Source organism: Balaenoptera ricei, chromosome 12, assembly GCF_028023285.1.
Source record: "Balaenoptera ricei isolate mBalRic1 chromosome 12, mBalRic1.hap2, whole genome shotgun sequence".
Lineage (NCBI taxonomy): Eukaryota > Metazoa > Chordata > Mammalia > Artiodactyla > Balaenopteridae > Balaenoptera > Balaenoptera ricei.
The window spans coordinates 81,184,503-81,199,100 of NC_082650.1; the positions used below are offsets into that span (position 1 = coordinate 81,184,503).

General features: G+C 37.2%; 1 long non-coding RNA gene across 1 annotated transcript in view; it reads left to right on the forward strand.

Annotated features, from left to right (window-relative positions):
- The window catches only part of LOC132376444 (uncharacterized), a 106,290-nt gene that overhangs the window by 73,998 nt on the left and 17,694 nt on the right, over positions 1-14,598 (forward strand). Inside the window, exons 2-4 of the long non-coding RNA XR_009506301.1 lie at positions 292-507; positions 785-876; positions 1,331-1,414. This is a non-coding gene — a long non-coding RNA (uncharacterized LOC132376444). The remainder of the gene's footprint in view (positions 1-291; positions 508-784; positions 877-1,330; positions 1,415-14,598) is intronic.

A 14,598-nucleotide genomic window follows, 5' to 3' on the forward strand; every position in this document is an offset into this window, starting at 1 on the left:
CTGTTTTGTGATCGTTCAGACAGGCGTTGTGCATCTGCTTTGGCCATTGAGGAAGGGAATGCATTTGAAAGTCACAATGGAGTCGCTGTGGTTCAGACATCCAAGGTAAAACTAGGTGGCCATTGTATACGTGGTTTTGGACATGTTATTGCATTACTGAAAACGTGAGTGTTGTGAACTGTATTGCACACCAGGACAAAAACCTCAGGCGGGTGTGGCATTATCTCGGAATGCAGTTACCGCTTGTACTTTGCTTAACTGTCATGATCTCCCCTGTGCTGTACCTTTTAGATGCCCCACATCTCATCCGCAGCCCAAGAGGAGGAAATCTATTTGAAGACTGAACAGCAACACGGACCTCACTGCAAAATGAGGCGAATTGCTGGGTCTACAGCCAGATGCCATTGTCCTCCTCTGGGCTTCCATGAAAAATTGACCTGGCTACTGTGACTATGTGGGGACTACTGACCGTGGGGGAGAAAGACTCACCATCTTCCTGGCCCACATGTCAGTATATCAGAAGGACCCTCGTTGGTAAACATTACTGTACAGCTGACTGCCCATGAGCCCCCTGGGCTATGCTATGTGGGTGGTATAGGCTGGCTTCTGGACACACAAGTCCAACTAGTGGGATTAACTGTGTTTTGTTTGGAAGGACCTACTGGGTCCACCCCTCATGGCACTCAACATAACATGGGGTGGCAGACCTATACTGTGACTGCTGACTCCTGCCTAGGCCACCAGAATGTTTCTTTTAAAGCTGGGCCTTCCCCTCCCCATGCAGGTGGCTCTGCGTTTGTGAAAACCAGGGGTGGCCTTGCCTGCCTTATAACTGGACGGGGCACTGCTGCTACTGACTCCCTTTCCATTGACCCGGTAAGCGCTTGGCTCCAAAATTTGCCCACATCCTGGCAAATGGCTGTTCTGAGCATACTAGGTGTCTTATTCACGATGCTCTTTGGCTGCTGGGGTCTGTAGTGTATTTGTGGTGTCTGGTGGCAGTGCCCCCTACATACCTGACCCCAGGGATATTGCGGAAGAGGGTGGACCAAGACTGTAAGGGTGGGTGGCGCAAGGTGTGTAGGGGTGGAGTTCATGGTCAGACCACTCAAGATGGCGGTTCTCTTGCTCTCTGTACATGCCCTGCCCGACCAGGGGATACCCTATGCACATGACTGACCTTCCTGCCCACTTGTCCCAGGCCCCAGCTGGTGATTGTTCTTATCCAAGGGGCTGGTGAGGGTGTGCCCCTCTGCTGGTTTCCCTGGTAACTAATGAGCCCACCTGACATCAGTTCTCCTCTAACTGGTAATTTCCCCTTCCCCTCCAGAACGAAGACTGTCACCTTGTCTTGCTTGCCTTCCGGTAAGAAAACCACAGAGTTAAAGCACCATTCTCATCACGGCATATTAAGGTAATATCCTATCAATATGACTATCACTCTTGATGTTAACCTTGAACTCCTGGCTGAGGTAGTATTTGTCATGTTTCTCCATTGTTACATACTCTTTTTTCCCCCCTTTTCCACACTATACTCTTTGGAAGGATGTGACGATATGCAGCTCACACTAAGGAATGGGGAATTATGTTCCACCTCCGTGAATGGTATTATATAAATTATTGGAATTCTTCTGGATGGGAGACGTATCTGTTCTACTGATCTATTTATTCAGTCATTCGTGTATATCAATGTGGACTCATGGATATTTATTTCACATTTTGGACTATTATCCAATTCAAGTTTATTTGTTGTTCAAGTGTTCTAGCTTTGGCCATTGGGAGCTCTTTCAGTTAATTCCTGTATCCCTTTGACATAAAATCGTTGGGGGTTTTTGGTTTGTTTGACTGGTTTTGTTTTTTAGGGGTTTTTTAGCACTACAAGATGCTCTAAGTGTATCTTATATATCCACTGACCCAGTCCTCCAGGAAGCCATTTCTCTAAGGGTCCCTACTTCCTTTTACTGAGAATTGTATTAGAATCCAAGATCTGTGTCCCAGTTGTGCTCATTGCGACTGGAGTGTCAGTACCACTAGGCCCTCTCAGTTGACAGAGCAAGGAAATATATGTGTGTGTAGTGATACCGTATACCACGTATCTATAAGTATTTATATTAATCTAAACCTGAGTTCACGCTAACACGCTCAACTCTAATCTCTTACCACATGGGTCATTCTAGACTTCTCCCCTTGCTTGTCTGTAACTCCCCCTCCTTGTCCGTAACTCCCCCTCTAACAGTAAGAAAACTGGCCCCTAACATCTGCCATCCTTTATACGCTCTTGATGACTGTAACTTCTTAATAAGTCTTGAAATCAGAGAATGTGTTGTGGTTCTTCAATATTTTGTTGAGCCTTCTAGATCCTTTGCCTTTCCATATAAATTTTAGACACTATCCTGATATCAGATTTTGATAGTGATTGGGTTGAATAAACAGATCAATTTGGGAAGAAGTTTCATGATAAGACTATTGAGTCTTTCAGTGCAGGAACATGGAATATTTCTCCATTAATTTAGATATTTGATTTCTTCCATCAGTGTTTTAGATTTCTGCATATAATTTTATACATGCTGTTACATTTACACCTAAGTACTTCATTTTTGGTGCTGTTGTAAATATTTTTTAATTTCAAATTTCAATTATTCATTGCTGGTATACAGGAAAGCAGTTGAGTTTTGTACTGATGTGTATGTTGTGATCTTGCTGTATTTGCTTATTAGTTCCAGGAGTGTTTTTCTGCAGATTCAGTGGAGATTACTGTACAGTCATGTCATCATCAAAGAGTTTTATTTCTTCCTTTCCAATCTTTTCTTGTTTTATTGCACTAGCTAGGACTTTCAGTGTGTTGCTGAACAGAAGTGGTAAGAGAATCTCTGCCTTTTTCCCAGTCTTAGTGGGGAAGTATCCAGTCTCCGATCATGAGCTACCATGTTAGGTGTAGGTTTTGTGTAGATATCCTTTATCAAGTTGAGGAAGTTCCCCTCTATTCCAGAGTATTGAGAGTTTTTATCATGAATGGATGTTGGATTGTGTCAAATGCTTTTCAGCATCTTCTTTTTCTTCTTTTGCCCACTTATGTGTTGGCTTACACAGGTAGATTTTTCAAATGTTATACTAGCTTTAGATACCTGGAATAAATCCCACTTGTTCCTAGTGTATAATCCTTTTTATACATTGTTAGATTCTATTTACTGATGTTTTGTTGAAGTTTTTGCATCTATGTTCATGGAAGATGCTGATCTGTTTTTTTTTCTTTCCTTGTAATATTATCTGCTTTACATGTTAAGGTAATTCTGTTTTCAGAGAATAAATTAAGAAGTATTCCCTCTGCTTGTATCTTTTTGGAAGAGATTACAGAGAATAGGTATTGTTTCTTCCTTAAATACTTGGTGGAATCATCAGTGAAAACATCTGGGTCTGGTAATTATTTTTAGGTTTTAAAATATTATTTCTATTTTAATAAGCATAGAGTTATTCAGGTTATCTATTTCTCTTTGTATGAATTTTAGTAGTTTGTATCTTTCAAGGAACTGGTTCATTTTTTCTACATTATCAGATTTGTACAAATAGAGATTTTTGTAGTATTTCCTTATTATCATTAGTGTTGTTCCCTTTTTCATTTCTGGTATTGGTAATTTCTGTCTTCCCTCATTTTTTTCTTGGTTGGCTTGATTAGAAGTTTATCAACTTTGTTGATTTTTTCAAAGAACCATATTTTTAAAAGCAATGTTCTCTGTTGGTTTCCTTTTTTCAATTTCATTGATTTCTACTCTAATTTGCATTACTTCTTGCTTTTTCCTGCTACCTAAAGCTTAAATTGCTATTCTTTCTCTAATTTTCCTAGGTTGTTCATTTCAGATCTTTCTTAATTTCTAATATAAGCATTTAATGCTATAAACTTCCTTCTATACACTACTTTTGCTGCATCTCTCTAATGTTCATGTTGTGTTTTCATTTATATTTGGTTCAAAATATTTAAAAAATTTTGGGGGGACTTCATTTTTGACTCATAGTTTCTTTAGAAGTATGTTATTTAATTTCCAAATATTTGTGGATTTCCAGCTATCTCTCTATAATTTATTCCACTGTGGTTTGAGAACATGCTTTGTATGTTCTTTCAAATTTGCTAAGATGTGTTTTAATGGCCTGGAATTTGGTATATTTTGGATAATATTGCATGTGATCTTGAGAAAAATGTATATTCTGCTATTGAATGAAGTATTCCATACATGTCAATGAGATCAAGTTGATTGATAATGCTGTTTAAGTCATCTGTATCCTTAGTGATTTGCTGCCTGCTTGATCTATCAAATAGTGAAAGGGGTGTTGAAATCGCCATTAAGAATGGATTTGTCTATTTCCCCATTTAGTTCTATCAGTTTTTGCCTCGTGTATTTTCATGCTCTTTTGTTAGGTGCATACACAATTAGGATTACTGTGTCTTCTTAGAGAATTGACTCTTTATCATCATGTAATGCTTCTATTTATCTCTGAATCTTTTCCTTGTCCTGAAGTCCTTTTTGTCTGAAATCAATATTGCTTTCTTTTTGTTAGTATTAGTATGATGTAGCTTTTTCTATTCCTTTACTCTTAAACTATTAAAATATTTGTATTTTAAGTAGGCTTAACCTAAATGGGAAAAGAATTTGAAAAAGAATAGATACATGTATATCTATAACTGAATCACTTTGCTCTACACCAGAAACTAACACAACATTTTTAATCAACTATACTCCAGTATAAAATAAAAATTAAAAAATAATAAAGTAGGCTTTTACAGACAACATGGAGTGGGTCATTTTTACTTTTAAAACCACTCTAACAGGGATGAAGTAAGAGAGTAGCATTGACATATATACACTACCAAATACAAAATAGATAGACAGTGGAAAGGAGCTGCATAGCACAGGGAGATCAGCTTGGTGCTTTGTGACCACTTAGAGGGGTGGGATAGGGAGGGTGGGAGGGAGACGCAAGAGGGAAGGGATATGGGGATAGATGTATGCATATAGCTGATTCACTTTGTTATACAGCAGAAACTAACACAACATTGTAAAACAATTATACTCCAATAAAGATGTAAAAAAAAACCACAAAAAACACTAACAACCTCTGTTTTTCAATTGGTTTATTTAGACTGCACATTTTATGTGAATTTTAATTGGATTAATACCTACCATATTTGAAATTCTTTTTTATTCATTGCATTTATTTTCCCCCTTTCTCTCTGACTTCTCTAGTTTTAATTGATCAATTTATATCATTTTATCTCCTATTTTAGCATATTGATTATATTAAAAATTCACTGATTGCCCTAAAATTTACAATTTACATTTTTATCTACTTTAAGTCCAATTTCCAATAATACTATGCTCAAAGCAAGTATACTTCAATAAAATTTAATTTTAAAAAAAGCAACTATACTCCAATAAAAATTAATTAAAAAAATAAACAAAGAAAAACAAAAACAAATAATACTTTACTCTTACCAAGTAGTTTAGGTACTTATAAAAAGTTATTCTCAATTTCTCCCTGCTTCCCCTGTGACATTGCTGTCACTCATTTCACTCATTTATAATCACCTAATACATTGTTATTATTATTGTTCTTAAAAGTATCTTTTAGATCAAATAAGAATTAGAAAAAAAAGATTTTATTTTACCTTTATATGTTCCTTCTTCAATGCTTTCCTTTCTTTATGTAGATCCAAGTTTCTGACCTTTATCATTTTCCTTCTCTCTGAAGAAATTCTCTTAATATTTCCTGCAGAGTAGGTTGGCTGGTGGTGAATTCCAGTTTTTTGGTTTTTTGTAAATTTCTAATTCACTTTCAGAGGATAATTTTGATAGATACAGAATTTTAGGTTTTTGGGGTTTTTTTTTTGGTTTTTTTCAACACTAACTGACTCTCTTCTTGATTTCCTGTTCTCTGATGAGAGGTCCACTATAGTTCTTATCCTTGTTCCTCTTAAGTAAATGTTTTTTCCCCCTTTTCTTTTTATGATTTTTCTTCTTCTTTTTTAATTTCCTGTGGTTTGAATATGACATACCTAAATGTAATTATCAGAACTGAAGGAAGGAATATAGAGTCTCTCATTTGAAGAGTAGGTCATTTGTAGAATAAATACTTAGGAGAGATGGATTTATGGAAACTACATTGTACAATTCTTGCAGGTGTCACTCATGTGAAATGCTATGGGATTGACGTGTCCTGGACTTGTGGCAAATCTGGGGAGATATGACTCATTTTTCCCAGAAATAGGACTGAGGAAGAAAAACAAAGAGAGTGGAGAGATCATGAGCTGTCTAGTAGGATAGGCTCCCATTTCATCTCAGCCTGATTCTTATATCTGTGTATCCTTGGGAGAGTTATTTCACCTCTGAAAACTGTGTCTCATTGTCTGGAAAATAATACTCAATACCCATGTTTATTTTGAAGATCATAATACTATATAGACATACTGGAAATAAAGCAGCTGACATATAGTATTGATTAAAAAATGTAGGTTTCTCTTCCCCCCCGCCTCTTCATTCAATTCTTCCTCTTTCTCTCCTTCTTCCTCTTCATCTCTTCCCTCTCCTCCTCTTCTCCTCCTCTTTTCTTTTGCTTCTCCTTCTCCTCCTCCTTCCCCTTCCCCCTTTTTTCTCTTCCTGCTCCTTCTTTTCCTTGTCCTCCTGTTCTTTCTTCTCCTGTAACCTAAAGCACTGAATCTTCTTATCCGGGATTTAACTAGAGAGATATTGTGTAGAATAGAAAGAGATCTCATGTGGCCAGACTACGCAGTTACTATATAGGGGATAGGTAGAGTAAAAGCAAATGAAAGAACTTAGCCAGATATTTACAACTTGTGCCTGGGTTGGAGGGCAGGAGTGTAGCTGTCTCAAGGCAGCGGGTGGATTGGAACAGGCCTGGCAAATAAGCTGACAATGCATAAATAGATTTTTGAAGTTTGTCAGCATGTCTGAGATTACACCCTTTAGATCTTACTGACTTATTGTTATTCACTCTGGGAGTTCCAGCTTGCTTCCAAAGAGAAAGGACACAGATTTGAGCCAAAGTGCTGGAAATGGGATCAGGGCAGCGTCCTTCTATGTCCCAGACAGGTGGTGTTGGCATTATAGTAAAAAATGATACAACTCTAAGGAGCAGGTGAATCTCAGGGTGGCAGAGTCAGAGCTACTTAGTAACCTAAAGATTATTCTGTTTCTGGTAGTTTTAGGAGACTGTGTTTGGTTTTATAATGAGGAATCCCCGACAGGAAGCAGGAACATTACCTCAACTCCATGTCTAAATTCTGGATCTGCAAATGGCACTTGTATCCTTCTGAAATCACAGATATGGAAAAAATTTGAGAGCTTCCTCTAAGGTTGAGACTTGAAAACAAACATCTTTAGAGAACGAAGGGCATGTTTTCTTTGTCTCTAACTTATTTGCTCAATTCTTAATATGCTTTAATGACATCATTTCATAGAACATTCTTGTCTCACACTTGCTCTCAGCCTTACCTGTATATTAGCATATCCTGAGAGACTTTTAAAAAATATCAGTGCTTAAGCTGATTTAATTTTTCTGAGGCATTGGTAATTTTTTAAAATTAATTTTTATTGGAGTATAGTTGCTTTACAATATTATGTTAGTTTCTTGCTGTACAGCAAAGTGAATCAGTCATATGTACACATATATCCCCTTGTTTTTAGATTTCCTTCCCATTTAGGTCACCACAGAGCATTGAGTAGAGTTCCCTGTGCTATACAGTAGGTTCTCACTAGTTATCTATTTTATTCATATTAGTGTATATATGTCAATCCCAATCTCCCAATTCATCCCACTCTCCCTTTCCCCCTTGGTAACTGTAAGACAATGGTAATTTTTTAAAGCTCCCAGTTAAATCAATATATACCTAGGGTTGTAAACTACTGCCTTACACACTTAGAAACGTGTTCCCATGTTTCTACCGGAATTTTAGCCCATTGTCTCTTGGTTTGCCCTTTGTGTCAATGAAGGACATCTGGCCACTGGCATCCTAGAACAGTTCTCCAAATGTTTGAAAGTAAATCCACCCCTCAGGCACGTCCCTGAGCTAAATCAACCTAGTGCCTTCACCTCACGTCTTAGAAGCCTTTCTATCCTTTTCGTTATTTTTGTAAGTCTCATGAGGAATTCTTGTAACTTTAAATCTCTTGGAAGGCAAAAGACAAAAGTTTAGGGAAAAAATAGACTTTACTGTAATTATAGTGGTAAAATTTATTACCAATTCACACCATTATTCCCTGGTCAAAACATTCTTAGAGTGTATCAATAGTTTCTATTTTTGAAGTAGTTATTGTCTATTGGTGTCTGATATAATTCAGTTTTTCCCAAAATTTATGTTAGAGATTTTCCTAGTATTTTGAAGCCTTCTGTTGAGAAGAGACGACTTATACATTTCATTAAATTTGGGGGGATAAGAGAAGGCACTGTTGAGCAATAAGTCTCAAGGAAAGATTCTATGGAAAGCCCATTTCTATCTTATTATAGCAACGTTTAGGTGTACTGGATTCCTGCTTTAAATTCTGCCTGAAGCTTGTCAAATGGAAGTAAAAGGTAGGCGGGAAAAGTATCTTAAATTTCAGCTATTGAGCAAAGAGTAAAATTTCCCCCAAAGCAATGAACCATTTAATTTCTACCAATGTAATCTGAGGGAAAAAATATCAATAGAAGAAAGTTAGAAACCAGAATATACACTCAGCCTTCAGAGACTCCAAAAATTCTGGTTCAGGGAAATCAGAAAAGAAATCTTCTCAATACAGCCTTGATTGAATTTTTGGCCTTTATTTACAAATTAAACTTAATTTGACAGAAGATTGGCAAGGACACATAGCTCTTTTGGGAATTCAAAATCTGCTCCCAAATCAGCATAGCACTGTGTAAACTGGACAATCCCTGTACTATGAAGGGGTAAAGAGACTTATCCTAAAATAAAGAGTGGATGATATTTTAAGACGCCACATAAATGACAGTTAAAACTTACTATATGTTAGGTTTTAGGCAAGAGATCAAATAAGAATTCCTACCTGTGAGCATGCCCACTATACACTTAGAAATAAATTTTGTTTATTTTTTAGATCAGCCCTAAAATCGAACTTTCAGAGACTGGGTGGTGAGATAAAGTGGATCGAAGAATCACAGTAATATTTTTCACAGTTAATTTTAAAATAACTAATTACAAAGAAACGTTATTGAGCACATAATAAAAAAAAGTTTTAAATTAGTCCATATCTATTTCTGTCGAGGAAATTTTAGTTGGGCCCTTTGAGGCAGATTGAACTGGAAGAGGATTTTATTTAATGTGGGGTCTGGGTTGCATGGGGGAAAGCATACAAACTGATTTTTATGACCTAAAATTAAGTTGTAAAAGTTACTGAGATCAGTATTGACTGAACAGATAGTATTTTGAGGGTCATCTAAGATTAATTACCATGTCAGTAACCTGCCATTTGAATTAAAAAAAAAAAGAATTGTTGATCTTAATATTGGTGATTAAAGAGTCAAAAAACTATCATCTACCAAGAATGCTCTCCATTGTGTGATGTCAAACTGGTGCTGATATCAGACCTACTCTTTTAGATACCCTGGGATGGAAAGTTTCAGTAGACACTCTGAGGAAGTTATTCTTGGTCCTTTTTCCTGAGAACAGTCTCCCATCCATAATGGTTGGTCCATAGGGACCATAGTTCTCTCACATCACCCTGGTTCTCTGGCAACATCAGATTGGCCCTGACTCACTTTGGTTAGTCATATTACCTCAGGAATGTGAACCGAGGGACAGAGCCTGGGCCTTGGATGCTGAGTCCCCTTAATGACAGTCCTCTAGGGAAAGACCCACAAACTCTTGATGCTACGAGCCCTAGATCCAGTTTCATCCTTTCTTAAGAGTTGCTTCTTCAATATTTAAAAATTTTTTCTTACCATAAATTTCCTTTTAATAGTGGAGATTTCTCATGCTGTATCTATTATTTAAAAAAGAAATTCTTTACTAAGTAAGCAATCATGACATTAGAGCTTAGGAAAGGCTTCAAGGAGTCAGCTAGTTCAGCTCCTTCATTGCATATGAAGAAACTGACTAAGTTTTTGAGTTAATTCTAACATCTACAAGAAGTAGAGATGAGGGATGAGAGCTTGGTTCTTACTTTTGCTGAGTGTTCCATTCTAGTTCCTGTGGTTTACCCAGGTTACAACAAAGACTTATGGAACACAGCACAGCCTCTTGGTCCACATATTATGTTTCCTTCTCCTCATGCTAAATTTCTCACTTTTCATATTTCTTAATTTTTTTTTATTACTTTCACTTTATGACTGAAGCAAAAGAACCAAGGATTTTCACAAACACTCTACCTAGAAAAAACCCAAAATTAAGTCTCATAGATTATTATTTGTAAATAAAATGTATTTGGATAGGGAGAATTCAAAATTATAAACTAATCAATTAATTCAAAATTATTTATTACATCTTTAGCATGTGCCAGGCACTATTCTGGTGTCTAGGGGATACAGTGGTGAATATAGATAAATCTCTGTCCTCTTGGAGTTTCTATTCTAGTAGAGGAAAAGACAATTACGAAATGTATATAAAATATACAGTCTACTACATTGGAGTGAATACCAGGAAGTAAAATACATCAGGAAGGGAGATAGGCACATGTGGTGTGGTATGGTAATTTTAGAGAGGGTGGCCTCACTTAGAAGATGACTTTTCAATAAATCCTCAAAGAAATAAAGTAACGAGCTATGCAAATACCTGGAGACAAGCAAACCAGAAAGAGAGAACAGCATATGCAAAGGCCCTGAGGCAACACCATATCTGATTTTTGCCAGAGACATGGCTGGTGCAGAGTGAATAAAGGGGAAAATCATAGGAGATGAGGTTAGAAAGGTAAAGGAGTGTAGGAGACACAGGGTCACATAACGCCTTATATTCCAGTGACTTTGTTTTTTGCCCTGATGCAAAACCATTGTGGGGACTGAGGAGAGGAGAGATGTATTTTTACCTGCCTCCCTGTGGCTGATGAAGTCAGAAGCAGGGAGACAAGCTAGGGAACTTGCAATATTCTAGAAGAAAGATAATGATGGCAGCAGAGTGGCGAGAAGTAGGAAGATTCTGGGTGTGTTTGAAAGATGGAGCTGACAGGATTTATTGGTGAATTAGATGCAGAGTATGTGAGACAAAGAAGAGTTAAGGAGACCTCCAGTGTTTCCACCCAAACAACTCAAAAATAGAATGGCCATTTACCAACAAATCCCCAAAGATTGAAACAGATTCCATAGGCAATTTAAAATGTAAAAATAAGACTGTGATGTAGGGTGCCAGGGATTAAGGATATTCCAAGAAGGAGTTTCTTTAATGTCTATCATGTGCTCAGACATCATTGAGTGTGTACTGGAAACCTGTGTCTGAATGTGAGTATGTTTTTACCCCAAATTCTCAGAGACATTATAACCATCTACAATTACTCATCAGGACATCCTTAACCATCTTTCCAGACAAGGTGAATTGCATGCTTGTGACTCAGACACAGTGACACTGCCCATTTTTTTCCTGATTTTCCTATCCAAAGGCTTGGTTTATGAGTGAAACTGATTGTTCAAATGTTAAATTTCTTGTGGCCAGGACTGAATTGGAATTTTTAAATGAAGTCCTAAGCACAGTCTTGTTACAAGTGCTTCTTGGGTGATTAATCATTGTATTTAGGACGAAAGTTTATTCTTTATTGTTATTTTGCCAAATATAGCAGAAAAGCATTTGACTAACAGATAACAGAAAACATAAGGAGTCAGGGAAATTGATTTAAATTCAACATGTTCTCATTTTTGTGCCAACTTCAAGTATATCTGTGAAAGTGAACATTTTCTTCCCAAATTAAACTGATTTCAGATGAGAGATTTGTTTTCCCCTACCCCAATAATGGCCCATCTGCTCAATGGCCTTGGCTTTCTGTAAGCCCAAAAGAGCACAGTACCACCCATTAAGAGAGAAGGAAGAAGTATTTCTCTCTTGTTTAGAAACATTGCCCACTTCCAATAAATGTGAGCCATTCTTTCTTTCTGTTTCCAATAACTCTTAAAACCAATTGGTCAGTTTTTGCAGAATGAAGCCATCTTCATGGCTGTACACTCATTTTTGGTGTTGGAACACGAGTAGGACCCAACTTTTCCAATTTTCTAACAAAAAACCAAATTTGTTCCTTTCACTGAAAAAATAAGGAAGACTTTTCTTTTTGTATTGTTGTTTGGAAAGAGCAACACTTTCCCATCTGAGTTTCTTTTAACTAGATTCAAGAATCATCATATTCATTAATTATTTACTCAATCCTTCCCTCCTTCCTTCCGTAAGCACTTATTAAACATCTACTAAGTGCCAGGCATTTGCTGGATACTGACAATAAAAAATGAATAAATCAAGGTCCACCTTTAAGCAATTTACAGTAAAAAACCATAAGCAACTAAATACAAAATAAGTGACACCAGTATTTCTCAGCAGGGATAATCTCCCTCTGAACTTGCTGCTTCCACTCCGGTCCCCTTCCAGTCTCTTCTCTACATAGCGACCAGAGTAATCTTTTAGATGGTGTAATTCTCATGTCCAAAAACTTCCTATGGCCTCTCATCACACTTAAATTCTGAAGTCCTTGGTAAGGTCACAGTATGACTTGGCTCAACCATCTCTCTGAATGCCTCCCCCACCATCATGGTGCTCAGGACACATTGACCTACTTACTCTTCTTAGAGCTCCCAAACATGTTCCTGCCTCAGGGCCTTTGCATGTGTTTCTGCATGCACAGTATCCCTTCAAGTATCTGCTCAAATGCCATCTCCTCAGCATCCTTCCTTGATTATCCCATTCCTTTGTATATAATGAGGAAATCAGGGAAGGACTCTAATGATGTTACACCACTTTATTTTAAATACCATTTATCACCACTTGACAACATATTTATTTCTTTATGGCATAAACCATGTTCCAGATTTTAAGTGTCATGCAGGAAGGAATTTTCTTTCTGTTTTGTTTATATTTACATTCCCATACTTTATAGATAGACCTGGCATAGAGGAAGTACTCAACTAATACTAGTTAAGTGGTGTCACAAGTTATGGAAGCACAGATGGGTAAGTGGATTGAGTGGCAAGCTAGGGAATTCAGGGGATAATTCACTGAAGTAGCATGTGAATAGGGTGTAAAAGATGAGCAGAGATTTGATTGATGGGGAAGGAAAGAAAGGGAATGTCATGAACAATATATGCATACAAAGCAGGTACCCAATAATGTGATGAATTAAATTAACTCAGAGCATAGTGTGCTTGAGGGAAATTGTGTATCCAGAAGATACAGATATGGCATTCATTACTGTTAGAGAAGTGACTTAGAACAGTGGAGTTTCTTTGAGGTTAAGCATCAGGGAAAACCAAGAGAGATTCTAACTCCGGATAATGCCTTGCTTTAAAACAATCTGTCCTTTCCCCTAACCTTCTCATTGATGACAAGTATCTCCATGAAGAATTTGCATTCATCTCTAATGAGTTTATGGTAATTAGTGGTTTTAAGGAATAAGCCTTCTGCCATTTTATTATTAAAATTATCCGTAAGCAGACAGGTGTACTCTCTGTTCCTACAGACTTGAAATTACATCCTCTTTATCTTTCCTCCCCTCCTAGCTCCAAGCACAGTGCCTGACACATGGTTAGGAGCTCAGTAGATAATGACTAGAGCAGAAGTTTAAAATTTTTTACTTCAAATATAAATATTTTAAATGAATCAGGAGCACTATTTTGAGCATCTCTACGGCATTTTTGTAAAAGGAATAACCATCTTCATTTATCTGTCTGAATTATCAATTGCCCTGAGTATTTAAAATGGGGCTGTTTCTGACTGGTCAGAATGTCTGTTCATCATGTTTGCAATGGCTTTGTGCCATTGCCATCCTTTAGTGACGAGGAGAGGGGCCATCTCCTCTGATAGGGACATTCTGTTCTCAAGAGCTTTAGGAGTCCTCAGCACCACTACTTTGGTACAAGTCACCCCACCTTTTTCTAACAACTTAGATTTACAAGTTTGTGTTGTAAACATTGGTTCTGCCACCCACCTGTATATGGCGTTCCCCAGGGATGGGAATAGTTATTCATTCTTAACTCTGTGTCAAGCATCTAATGTAATGTCTTTCATTTATTCAATTAACACATATTTCTGAGGTCTGTATAAGTTAGGCACAGTTTACTGTGTTTTATATGGGGCATAAGACAATGAACAAAAAAACAAAACCCCTTACCTCCAGTGTCTTATATTCTAATGGGAATAGATAGGAAATAAAAAATAAATAAATAACATATGTGGTGTGTGAGAAGTCGATAAATGTTAAGAACACGAAAGCAGGGAAGAAAGTTGGTGATGTGGTCAGGAGGAAGCTTGCAAGTTAACATAGGATGGTCTGAGCGACCTCAGAGAGAAGACAGCATTTGTGAACAGACCTCAAGAATGTGAGGTTGTATGTTTATCTTTAGCCATTTTCAGTTGCCTGGGTACAGATGGATATTTAGGAAGAGAAATCTCCAGATATGGAAAGCAACAAG